This window comes from Tenrec ecaudatus, chromosome 11, assembly GCF_050624435.1.
Source record: "Tenrec ecaudatus isolate mTenEca1 chromosome 11, mTenEca1.hap1, whole genome shotgun sequence".
NCBI classification, from domain to species: Eukaryota; Metazoa; Chordata; class Mammalia; order Afrosoricida; family Tenrecidae; genus Tenrec; species Tenrec ecaudatus.
This window is the reverse complement of record NC_134540.1, coordinates 107,329,373-107,343,369: the sequence shown is the minus strand read 5'-3', so window position 1 is coordinate 107,343,369 and position 13,997 is coordinate 107,329,373. Positions and strand designations below refer to the sequence as shown.

Below are 13,997 nucleotides of genomic sequence, written 5' to 3'. Positions count from 1 at the left end.
GACAGGTCAGTATCGCCCAGGAAAGTTGAGGTGAAAATCTGGGGAAGAAAATCTTGCATTGTCATCAAAAGTGGGGATGCATGTGTCTTGAGTATTATGTGCCTTTAAGTTCTATCTATATTGGATAAAGTTGACAGTAGTAAAAAATTATTTTAAAATTTGTAAAGGAAGGGAAAGGATATTGTGAGTACTTTGAGCTCTGGCAGGAGCTGTAGTTTAAACTTGTAGACCTAGTTAGGTATATATATCAAATAAACTAGACCAGGAGTCAATAAACTTTTGAAACAAAAGCCAGTTCTGTCCCTCACAACATTTTAAAATTATTCAAGGTCCAGAAATGTATTTTTACAAACAAATGGAATCACCATTATCTGAATAATCTTTTAAATTTTTCAGCTTTACTTCAGAGAGACATGTACATACCAAAAGAACCATACATGGCTCACAAAGCTGGCTTGCAAACCACAACTTGCCAATCCCTGTAATAGACTGATGGTTTCAAAGAGGTCTGCACATCGCATTTGAATGGCAGAATGTTCTCATGGATAAAAAGTAGGAAATATATGTGGGTCCTGATTATACAAACGTTGGAACCAAAGTAAACTCTATTTAGAATGCCTATTGAGTATTTTGAGTAGATGGATGGTAATCAAAAGGTTGGTTAGAATCCAATCAGTAAAGTAAAGTATGGCTTAAGCACATATCCATTTATATCTAGAACGAGTTAATCTGTGACCTAAATTATATATATTTAAACATTTTTTGTGGCTTTTATTTTATTTTTTAAACAATTTATTAGGGGCTCATACAACTCTTATCACAGTCCATACATATACATACATCAATTGTATAAAGCACATCTGTACATTCTTTGCCCTAATCATTTTTTTTTCTCCTCTTTTCTTTTTTTGCATTTTATTAGGGACTCATACAACTCTTATCACCATCCATACATTCCCTGCCCCAATTATTCTCAAAGCATTTGCTCTCCACTTAAGCCCCTTGCATCAGGTCCTCTTTTTTTTTTCCCTCCCTCCCCGCTCCCCCCTCCCTCATGTGCCCTTGGTAATTTATACATCGTTATTTTGTCATATCTTGCCCTATCCGGAGTCTCCCTTCCCCCCCTTCTCTGCCGTCCCTCTCCCAGGGAAGAGGTCACATGTGGATCCTTGTACTCAGTTCCCCCTTTCCAACCCACTCACCCTCCACTCTCCCAGCATCGCCCCTCACACCCCTGGTCCTGAAGGTATCATCCACCCTGGATTCCCTGTGCCTCCAGCCCCCATATGCACCAGTGTACAACCTCTGCCCTATCCAGCCCTGCGAGGTAGAATTAGGATCATGGTAGTTGAGGGGAGGAAGCATCCAGGATCTGGGGGAAAGCTGTGTTCTTCATTGGTAATACCTCACACCCTAATTAACCCATCTCCTCTCCTAAACCCCTCTAAGAGGGGATCTCCATTGGCCGACACTTGGGTCTTGGGTCTCCACTCTGCACTTCCCCCTTCATTCAATATGGTATACATATATACACATACATACATATACATACACATATATATGCATATACACACATATATCTTTTTTTTTTTGCATGATGCCTTATATCTGGTCCCTTTGGCACCTCGTGATCGCACTGGCTGGTGTGCTTCTTCCATGTGGGCTTTTTTGCTTCTGAGCTAGATGGCCACTTGTTCACCTTCAAGCCTTTAAGACCCCAGACACTATCTCTTTTGATAGCTGGGCACCATCAGCTTTCTTCACCACATTTGCTTATGCACCCATTTGTCTTCAGCGATCCTATCATAGAGGTGTGCAGTCCATGATATGATTTTTTGTTCTTTGATGCCTGGTAACTGATCCCTTCGGGACCACTCGATCACACAGGTTGGTGTGTTCTTCCATGTGGACTTGGTTGCTTCTGAGCTAGATGGCTGCTTGTTTATCTTCAAGCCTTTAAGACCCCAGTCACTATTTTGATAGCCAGGCACCATCAGCTTTCTATATTTAAACATTTAAAAATTTTGATATCTCAATAGTAATGAAAAAATTACATTAGTAAAACTCACGTTTAGACCTTATAACACTCATTAACGCTTTGCTTAAATGTATTTTTTAAATAGCTATTTTTACTCCTCCTCCAGGTATAATAGCTTAGCAAGTCATTTGCATATATTCTGTTGCATTTTTGCTAGGATCACCATTCTCTGGCACAGGGGCTGTATATAGTTGTATTTGAAGAAAGTAATTATCATTATACATTGTATTCATGCTCGATTAAGAGTAAAACTAAATGTTCAGAAGCATAAAGATACAGCTAAACAAATTACAGAAACATTTTCATGCCATAGTTAGGATCTAAATATTCCTATTGTGGTTAATGGCAATAATTTGAACATACAGAGTCAAAAGAATTTTACTTTTAAAATAGAGCTCTCTTGAAGGCATAATATGAAACCTGCTTCCCCAAAGTAAAAGATCACTATTGGGGAAAAATCAGAACTTAAGATAGTAGGGCATTTTATAGTTGCTGAACAAAATTTCATATCTTTTGGAATATTGATACACTTTTTTCTTCTACTCTAAACTTTGGATCAGACTTTCAAAGCATTTTATTATCTCAGAAAGTATGTGACTTTGTTTAAAGATTTCAGTACTTTGGTGACAACTATCTTACCTTTGCGTTTGAAGTGTGGAACTGGTGACGAATATTGAAAGTACCGTGGACTGCTGAAAGGACAGACGTATCCAGGGTGCTTCTTAAGGGGCAAGAATGGTGAGACTTTGTCTCACTTACTTTGGGCTTTGTACTAAAAGGGGCCAGTTCCTGGGACAGCATGCTTGTAAAGTAGAATGGCAGCGAAAAAGAGGAAAACCCTTGACAACAGGACTTGATATAGTGGCTGCAACAATGGGCGCAAACACAAGAATTGTGAGAATGGCACACAGGATCATTCCGTTGCACACAGGATCACTGAGTCCAGGCCTACTAACAGCATCTGACAATGTCAATATCTCAGTTTAGTTTTCAGTAGAAGTAAATGCTAAATAACTTTCAAAATCACAGATTGTTTTATTTTTCAAGTTAACCCATCTTTCCAAAGCTTCATAGTATACTAACTGAGATCCAACTTTAGGAAACTAACTGTTCTAATATAGAGCGAAAAGTTCAGGGTAAAATGATGGTTGTGTTCTTCTAAAATTACCTAAAGGATAATTGGTTATTTGGAATTATATTTGTATTACATTCAGTATTAAAATGTTTCATGTGGCTTTTAGTCTTTTCCTTTAAAGCTTACTTGAATCATCCTAGTTTGTGGTCATTGAAACTGAGCTCTGTGTCATTTCATATTATTTTGGGGTTACCCATTCTAAAATTATGAATAATCAACATGATGATTGTCTTTTGAAGGGTATACCACAAGAACAGGCTGCAGTTTGTAAATTTTGCTTTTACCAAGGTAAAGACCAACTTTTATGAATTAACTTTTTTTTATAAAAGGGAACGCCCTTATACATATTTAAAATTTAATTTTACCTACATTGACAAAGTTTGAAAGGAAAGAAACCTTCTTTTCCTCACATTAATCAAAAGCTTTTTTTCCTTTCACGTTAATCATATTTTGTTCATATCTTATAGCGCTGTGCTTGGCACACAGTAGTAGACTTTGGTTATTTGATGTAGAAATAAATTTCCTTACAGTATTTAAAAGTAACTAATTGTGCATAGTGTGTCAATGTTAGAGTCTCTAGAAATCTTTTTGTTATTAAAATTTATTTTTAAATAAACTAGTAGAAATTAAGTTGATTTACCCTTTTCCCACCCTAAAAGAAAATGTTCTTTGTATTCTTTAGGCGTTAATGTTTGTTGACATTTTTTTAAAAAGCAAAACCTTGGAGTAACGTAGCAGCACATAATGGTTTGTGAATTTTGAAAAGGTGCAGGCCATATTGTGCTGCCTCAAGAATACAAGGATCTGATCTTCTGAAAAGAATATATTTCTTTTGTCCATAGCTGTTGTGATATCAAAGTCAGCAGTGCCTTAGCAGCACGTAAATATTGGTGTTAAGATTGTAAAATTATCTCCAGTATTAACTGTGCTGCTGAAGTAAGGTTGACCACACTCTACATTGTATTTTAATGGCGAATAACGTAACTGATACTTTTAATTTATTGATAGTATTTTCAGTGTTGATGTGTTTTGCATAATTCTATAAAAATAAGGTAGCATTGACATTTTTCACATCTAAGTGTTATCAGGATTTTATTAAGCTTTTCTTACATCAAAAAATTTAAAGTTATACTTACCTGGCAGGGGAGATACCATGATCACGAAGGTGGTTTTCCCATGGCGAGGCTCACCCATTGCACTCCGGGTGTGCTGACCCCTGCGATTTCCCCAAATGTGGGGAACTCGACTGCATAATTTGTGGTACTGGGGGGACAAAAAAAAATTAAAGCATACTTACATTCTATGTAAATATTCAGATTTTTAACCTAATATAAAACAAATATTTCCCTTTTGTTTCTTTAGTGAAATAAAAGTACTTTAAAATTATTTGCGTATCTTACAAATAAGTGTGCATTATGTAAAATATATTGTGTATTTTCAACAGAATTTGAGATAATTTTCAGTGATTAGAAATGGCATTTCTGACTTTCCCCAGCTTCCCGGAGGGAGGAGACTCCATCTCCACAACAAACAAAACCTATCTGACACCAACCATTCCTCCAAGACTACTTCTCTGCTGGATTCTATCTTCCTTGCACTCACCACACAACACTATAAATATTGTACTATGGGAGTTTATTAGTGAAGTTAACAGGTTACCAGAAGCCAGTATCACAAAACATTACGGATGTTTGGATTTCAGCAGCAACTCTTCTCAGCCAGCACCCAATTTCCGCTCTAGTCTTCAACTTCTCGATCATGCAGTCCTTGACCTTTGCCTTCATGGGCCAGGAAGCCTACTCATTGCTCTGCCTTAATCTCATGGTCCCTTCTCACTGGTTCCTCACCTGCCTTTGCCACTTCATTCGTATTACTGGTGGGTGGTTCTTTCTGATGGTCCAAGATTCCTGCATCAGAGATGGCTGTCTCATACACTGGAGAATGGCAAAACTGACGGGTACCCACGTTGGAGTCATCACAGCTTATTTGTGTGGTCGCACTCATTCATTTGGTGAGTTAGAGTGAAACGGAAAGAAGGGCCGTATTTAGAAATGTCACTCCACCACAGTAAGGAGTCTAAATATTTCAGATGTTCAATAAGGTGGGGGGGGGAGTATCAAAAATTGGGAATTAGTCTTGAAATTCTAGTCCTAAAATTGTATGAAAGCATACAACATAAAATATATGAAAAACCTTAGCAATGACCAACCTATTCACTGGGCACCTAAGTAAAAGAAGCTCTAAGTACTTTGCTATGTGTAGCAGAATTTTACTCCCATGCCTTCTAACTTTATATTACTCTGGTTTTTTCTCCTTCCTTTCCCTTTTGTCTTTTTTTTAACCTTTGCAGAAGACTTTTGTTTAACAGTCTCAATTTTTTTTAAATTTTTGTTCTTTTGAAAAAGGTCTTAAAACTATAAAGGCCTTACTTACTTTTTAATAATCAGTATTTAACTTCAAGGTAACACCAAAAGTTAGTGATTTTTAAATTTTATATATGCAAATTAAAATAAATTTATTTTCATTAAAACCTAAAGGAGTTATGTTGGTTTTTTTACCTTCTATTCATATTCTTAGTGCATTACCAGCCACTCAATAAATAGTCATGTTCAGAATAAGAGGAATGTACTTTATAACTTACCTTACCCTTTTCAGTTATAAACTAGCAGAATCTACATGTCTACAGAGTAAATGAGGGAATACCCCCAAAAAAACAATATTTTTCTTTTGGTTACAGCTATATATTTAACTTTTTCTTTTTTTAAAATTTTATTTTAGTTTTTTTAATCATTTTATTACGGGCTCATACAACTCTTACCACATTCCATACTTATCACAATTGTGTAAAGCACATTTGTATATTCATTGCCCTCATCCTTCTCAAAACATTTGCTCTCTAAGCCCCTTGCATCAGCTCATTTTCCCCCCTCCCTCCCTGCTCCTCCCTCGCTCATGAACCCTTGATAGTTTATAAATTATTATTTTGTCATATCTTACACTGTCCAACGTCTCCCTTCACCCACTTTTCTGTTCGTCCATATATAAATTCTTTTTACGAAACAACCATATAGCCTTCAGAATACTCCATTACACTTAATCTGCAATTCTGTCCTTGGAAACATTTTTTTCAAACTCATCTGTTGGGATTGCTGACAGCGCCTCCCTTGTTTTTTTTCCTTCACCTCTTCATCATCATCAAATTGCTATCCTTTCATGTCCTCCTTTGTTCATGGAAACAAAAAGGTCACATGAGTGAGGTCAGGTGCTTGGGGCAAGAGAGACAAGCTGTGTTTTGCCAAAAACTGGTGCACTGAGATGGCTGTGTGAGCAGATCATTGTCATGGTAGCAAAATCAGTCCCCATCTGTCATGAATTAGGCTTTTGTCACACACTCAGTCTTTGCAAAATCTCTAAATAGAAAGCTTGATGAACAGTCTGACTTGGTGGAACAAACTAAACGCAGTGAGTTGACATTTTCATCCATTCAGGAAGTTGGCAAACATCCAGAACTAGGTTTGTCATCAAGCGACAAATCACCTTTTTTGAAAGGAGAAAACCCACTCTCCATAGCACTGTCCTTGTAACATCACAACAGTTTCTGCAGTATTTTTTCCGAGCAGGAAACAATTTCATAGCCACACATTGTTCTCTTAAATCAGCCATTGTGAAAAACAAAGGCTCCAGCAAAACTTTTTATGAAAAATTCTCTGAACAGAGAATCTTTCCAGGCAACACCACTGAGTGCACTAACAGTTATTTGATGCTTGCCTAGTGGGAAAAAGGTGTACTAAACTCCACCCAACGGGGCTTTTTTCCGTTTGGGTGGCGAGTTTTTTTGGGGGGGTGGTATATCCCCTTACATATTTCAGATTTGTTTTCTCTTGATCTCAAAAGTAAGTCTTTATAGATATGTTCTAAATGCTACTATGAAGTTATTTAATACCTTTTATAGCATCAGCCCTGCTTGGCACGTTCAGGAAAGTGTTAGATTGCTGGGGTCAGCAATCCAAACTGACTAGCCCCCTCCAAGGGAGACCCATGAAACTGCTCCCATAAAGAGTAAGTCTCTGAAACCTTGTGGGCAATTCTCTGCCCTATAGGGTTGATATGAGTCAGTGGATTTGGGTTTGTAGCATTTATATGAGGGTAAGTCTGAAAATATTGCCACAAGGGTTCCAGTTTAGTTTTTGCACAGGTAAATTCCAAACTAAAAGTGTTTTTAAAATGCTTCTGAGATCAGTGGATGGCTGCAGACACTTTCAGTAATGTACTTGTCTTCCTCTTAATGGAGTGTCAATACACTAAGGTAGTGGACAGACTTTGAGCCTCTGCTCCCATCCTCCCTCAATACAAGAACATGTTCTAACAAATTGGCACTCTGAGATGCTCACCCTCCAGACAATCACAAGACAAAATGGGTGCAAAAACAAATGTGAAGAAGGCAGATAGAGCCCGGCTATTAAAAGAAATAGTGTCTGGAGTCTTAACTGCTTGAAGTGAAGCAAGTGGCCATCCAGCAGAGAAACAAGCCCATATGGATGGAAAAAGCACACCCGCCTGTGCAATCATGAGGGGTCATTGGGACCAGGTAACAGGCATCAGAAGACCCTTAACAAACAACCATATGGTTAAGAACGTGGGGGATTGGAAAAGAGACCCAAAGCCCATCAGTAGACAATGGAACATCACCCAGAGAGGTCACAGGCAAGGGATCAGTCAACCAGGGTGCAGTAAAGCACCGATTAAATAATATTCCTCGAGGCTTCCTCACCCCCCACCACCATGACCCCAGATGCCTCTCACATTGGACTAGACGAGCATGTACACAGCCAGAGAGAAGACTTCATGACACAAGCAACCCAGGAGCACGAATGGGAATCGATAAACCAGATGGGAAGAAGGGAGAGCCAGTCACAATGATGAACACAACCACACACACCCCTCTGGGGAAAGGGAGACTGTTCGGTGTGAGGCATGAAAATAATTTATAATCAAAGGTGGGGGAGGAGGGGCAGCTGATACCAAGGGCACAATAGAAAGTAACCAGAAAAGGATAATGGCAATGTACAAATATGTCATACAATGAATGTATCAGATTGTAATCATTTTAAAGAGCCCTCAATAAAAATGATTTTTTTAATGGTCTGCCTTCCAAAAACTGAGTAAGTAAGCAGCTTTCAAGGCAGAGGGGTTTTTTTGGTGCTTCAAAAGGTCCACTTGGTAGATTTTCTCACTGAACACAGGGTAAATCATTGGTGCTCAACCTGAGACTGCTTTGAGAAAATGGAAAACTGCATTAGTGACAATGAGCAAAGTTGCACCAAGGTATTTTTTCCATCACACAGTGGATTGTCCTATGACATGATGTTCCTACAGGCCTGATCTTGACCCTTTAGACTGTATATTCCCAAAGTCACAAAACATTGAAAATGAAAACTATTTGACTTCCAAAAGGATCCCCAAAGTACTATTTGCACATGATCTGAATCCAAGAGAGCGGAATTCTTCAGGGAAGGGTTCGAGTGGTGGAAACAGCCTTAATAAATATTGTAGACCTAGGTAGAGAGGATATATTGAGAAGCATAAGGTTCACATTTTGACATTTGTGTTCAGTGAAAGGTTCCTGGGATCTTAAGACAAATGTGTTGTTTCTGAAACTAACATTATGGGAGTAGAAAGCCTTGTCTTTTAGGGAGTTGCTGGTGATTTCAAACTAACCTTATGACCAACAGTCAACTCAACCACTATACCACCAGGACTACTAATGTTCCCATAATTTTAAAAATAATCAATTTCTTAACCTTATTGCCTTATTTCAACTATTAAAAATTATTCGTTTTTCTAATAAAAATATTCTTGGACTAAGAATTACTGATAAATGAACAAACTGTCAATAATTAAATTGGTGAGATTATGCATCCATAAACCATGATCTCTCAAAAAAATAGTTTATAAATTATCAAGGGTTCATGAAGAAGGCAGGGTAGGAGAGGGAGAGGGGAAAATGAGCCGACACCAGGGACTCAAATAGAAAATGTTTTGTGAATGATGATGGCAACAAATGTGCTTGACAACGGATACATGTATGGATTGTGATTATAGTTGTACGAGCCCCCACTAAAATGATTTTAAAATATATATATGTATATATATATGATCTCTCTCTAGGCTTGTTTATTTCTTTATGTAAACGTTGACATTCTAAATTCGAATTGTTTCTTTTATAGGTGATTATTACCATCACTTCATCATGGAAAAAGTTTTAAGTGTAATTTTGAATGTTTAAAAAAATAATTATTGTTCTAACCTATTAAGATAGTATTGGATATAGGAAATATTTAGACAAATTATTTGAATATCTTGAATTAGGAGACCATCATAAGTACATTCACACAACTAAAAAGTTTCTTCCTAATTTACTCTTGTCAGATTTCTTGTAACTTGTGTTTTATGTCTAATAGCTTGAGCTCCTTTTTTATTTTTTTTTAGCTTGAGCCTCTTTAATACAGAAATAAATCCTCCACCAGGAACCTAAGACTTTTTAACCTTTGTTTATTTATAAAATATTTCTCAGGTGTTTTTAATATTGGTTTCATTTCAGTCTGCAACAAAAAAATAACCATGTTAAAAATGTGTTTACTGTTACTATTGTTTACTGTACTGAAAATATAGTTTCAATTAATTATTAAAGATTAATGTAATGCTTATATTAATGTAAATACTAAATGAGTAAGCTTACTTAAATTTACTCACACAGATTCTCCCAACCCTTTGAATAGTCTGAAATTTATTATGATTTTTTTTAGTGGTTTTATATTTCTTTGCTTTGGCTTTCATTTTGAAGAAATATAAACAAGAGTCTTGTTACTCTTAGTTCATGCTACATGGTTAAAGTTTGGGAAATTCTGAGGAAAAATATTTAAGCCACTTTTTTTTCTTTTTAATAAATCATTTTATTGGGGCTCATACAACTCTTATCACAATCCATACATACATCAATTGAGTAAAGCACAATACATTTGTTGCCTTCATCATTCTCAGAATTCGCCTTCCACTTGGATTCCTGGAATCAGCTCATTTTCCTTTTTTCCCTCCCTCATGAACCCTTTAATAATTTACAAATTTTTTTTTTTTTTTAAACATTTTATTAGGGGCTCATACAACACTTATCACAATCCATACATAGACATACATCAATTGTATAAAGCACATCTGTACATATTTTGCCCTAATCATTTTCTTTTTTTTTTTTTTTCTTTTACATTTTATTAGGGACTCCAACAACTCTTACCACAATCCATACATATACATACATCAATTGTACAAAGCACACCCATACACTCCCTGTCCCAATCACTCTCAAGGCATTTGCTCTTCACCTAAGCCCCTTGCATCAGGTCCTCCTTTTTTTTCCCCCCCTCCCTCCCTTTTCCCCCCTCCCACATATGCCCTTGGTAATTTATACCTCGTTATTTTGTCATATCTTGCCCTATTCGGGGTCTCCCTTCCCCCCTTCTCTGCTGTCCCTCTCCCAGGGAAGAGGTCACATGTGGCTCCTTGTAATCAGTTTCCCCCCTACAAATTTTTATCTTACACTGCCCGGCGTCTCCCCTCACCCACTTTCCTGTTGTCCATCCTCCAGAAAGGAGGTTAATGGAGATCCCTGAGATAGGTTCTCCCTTTCTACACCCCCTTCCCTCGTGGTGTCGCCACTCACCGCTGGTCCTGAGGGGTTCATCCGCCCTAGATTCCCTGTGTTTCCAGATCCCTACTGCACTGCTGTGCATCCTCTGGTCTAACCAGGTCCGCAAGGCAGAATTGGGATCATGATAATTGGGGGGGAGGAAGCGTTCAAGAACTAGAGGAAGGTTTTGAGTCTCATTGTTGCTACACTGAACCCTGAGTGACTCATCTCCTGCCCACTACCCCTCTGCAAGGGATGTCCAGCTGTCTACAGATGGGCATTGGGTCCCCATCACGCACTCCCCTCATTCACGGTAATGTGATTTTTTTCCCCCACCTTTGGTGCTTGAAACCTGGTCCCCTTGGCCCTACGTGATCACACATGTTGGTGTGCTGCTTCCGTGTGGACTTGGTTGCTTCTGGTCTAGATGGCCGCTTGTTTACTTTCAAGCCTTTAAGTCCCCAGACGCTATATCTCTCAATAGCCGGGCACCATCAGCCTACTTCACCACTTAAGCCACTTTCTATATATACTAAATGCTTCTCATTTTGATTATCTTGTCAATGAAGATGATCTATCTACTTTTATTTGTAACATAGCCACTCATCACTGATTATCCATTTAAATAAACATGTTAAGATTGGTTTAAAAAATTATAATCATTTAGAATTGTTAAAACTTAGTGTGCTTATTTCCTCTAAATTGGAGAATAATACTAATAGATCATTTTTAGAGGCATAAGTTTATTGTACTCTACCACTAAGACATCTTTTGACACATAACTTTAGGATAATTTTCATGAAGTTTCCATGTAATCTTAAAACATTTTTAGCATGGAGTTATGGTGCTAGTGTTTGCTGTACAAGGGACCTTCAAAAAGTTCTTGGGAAAATTTGTCTTCTAGCTCTATTTTTCCAGAACGTTTCAAACCCTCTTGTACAAGTTGAAAAAGGTAAGTACATCATTTCTTAGCAGAATTTGTCAATATTAACTTGGTCTGTACATGTTTTCATATTAATTTGTTTAAATGGTTGTTTTTTTTTTTACCACAATAAGGCCTTTTATTTGTCAATATTAAGTCTGAATTTTAAACAGATTCTTGAACTGGTAGCTCATAGCCATCAGTTCGTTCCACGTTTGCACCTGTCTCATCTCCAGTTCTTTCTCCAGAACTTCTACCTTCACCATGAAGCTCCAGGTGGTTTCCCTGCATCTTTTTTTTTTTTCTTCAGCATCTTTACTTTTCTGACAGACACATCATGGAGAGGATAAATAACAAGCCTTTTCTATGTCTTTCCCAATGCTGTCTAGAATCAGTTTATTGACCACTTCAAGTCATTTATCTGCGCCTCTCGAGTCACGATTTCCATCATTTTCGGATTTGGCAGACATGCTTGTGCGAGCACAAGAGGTCTTCCGAATCTGATTATTGCATTTTTTAGTAAAACCAACAGAAGAGACAAAGTAGATACCCATCAGTAGTCTTGACATCAACATGAGCCTCCATCATGGTCTGCCATCATTTGACCATGGAGTGTATCTTGTCCCGTAAGATCCACGCCAGGGAAGTTGGTCAGGCAGCTTTTGCCCTGAACATCCTCAGTGATTGACTTAAATTTTCTAATGGCAACCTCATCGTTTTGCACATCAGCCAGGCTTACTTCAAAAACTCGACCCTTGAGGCCATCAGATGCAGTTTTGGTGCCTTGAGTCCTGGTGACTAGTGTTTTCCCCGTACTTCTATACTGAACCTAGCTGGTGCTTTCACATCAGACCAGTCTTTCTTAGAAAACGGATCAGCCACTTTCTTCTGAGCTCCTTTTTTGCCACCCGTTGTAAGGCGCTTGTTCTTGCCAACGGCCATGGTGTTGTGCGAAGAGCCAAACGGCTGTGTACATGTTTTTATTGTCTTTTTTGATAGTGTAGGAATATGATGTTTGATCAGTAGCATTAATAATAGATTTAAAACATTTTGTTAAAAAGTTCTGTTTAGGAGCAAAGAGTCAGCATTGAAAAAACAGATCAATCAGACTCTCACAAAGCTTATATTCTAGGTTATGTAGAAGGAGAGTGGATCAAAATGAATATGCATTATCTTAGAATGAGTGTAAGACAAAAGGCATTGCTTATTTAAATCATCGAAACCTTTATTAAATAAATACCAAAATGTAAACCTATTGTTTCTTAAATTAACAGATCTTCCATCTGGGTCCCTACACTTGTGAAGTGGTGGTTCAATCTCTGTAACCCTTCCCTGAAGAATTCTGCACTCAATTAACACCATGTCAAAGCAGCAATCTGAGCATTCCCAAACGGAACTCAAATGTGTGTTCCTTTTTAATGTTCTTGAAGTTGGGGTACAAAATAGAAGTCTGAAGGGGAAAGATCAGTGCTGTAAGGTGGATGGAGTAAGATTTCCCAATGCTGTTCTCATAGGACAGCGCTTGCTACCCCTGGAGAATGAGTAGGTCAACTCTTAATGATGTGGGAAAATTCCTTGACACAACTTAGCTGGTCTTTTTCTCACCAATGTGCTTTTTTCATAAGAGTTTTTCCTAATAAGCTCTTATGATTGTCCTGTATCTTTTCAAGAATAACACTTTTGGAATCCTAATAAGTTGCTAAAACCTGAGCCACCTCTGCCTTGATCTTAATTGACCCAGCTGATCCCTTGTTTGATTGCGTGGACCTTTTGCCCCCACCCCCTTCAAGACTTCCCCAGTAAGACAAGTATATTGCTGAGAGAACTTGTCTGCAGCCATCTGCGGATCCCAAAGCTATATTTCAAGATGTTTTGTCTGAAACAAATCTGTGCATTTATGAATGGGACCCTAATAACAATAGTTTCGGGGGTTTTTACCCTCATTGATACCACAAGGTGGCTTTATGAAACAGAATTTTATGTTTTCACAGTTTTAGCCAGAAATCTGAAAAGGTGCTAATTCTAGGGCAGCAGTTCTCAAGCTGTGGGTCGTGACCCCTTTGGGAGTCAAATGGCCCTTGCACAGGCGTCGCCTAATTCATAACAGTAGCAATTACAGTTATGAAGTAGCAATGAAAATAATGTTATGGTTGGGGTCACCACAACATGAACTGTATTAAAGGGTCTCGGCATTAGGAAGTGGGGAAGTCTTTTTCTG

At 37.9% G+C, this 13,997-nt stretch overlaps 1 long non-coding RNA gene and 1 pseudogene across 3 annotated transcripts in view; both read left to right on the top strand.

Moving 5' to 3' along the window:
• Nucleotides 1-13,997, top strand: part of LOC142461487 (uncharacterized) — a 60,210-nt gene that overhangs the window by 36,643 nt on the left and 9,570 nt on the right. The window lies entirely within an intron of this gene.
• On the top strand, nucleotides 4,302-4,477 carry LOC142461803 (U1 spliceosomal RNA; annotated as a pseudogene).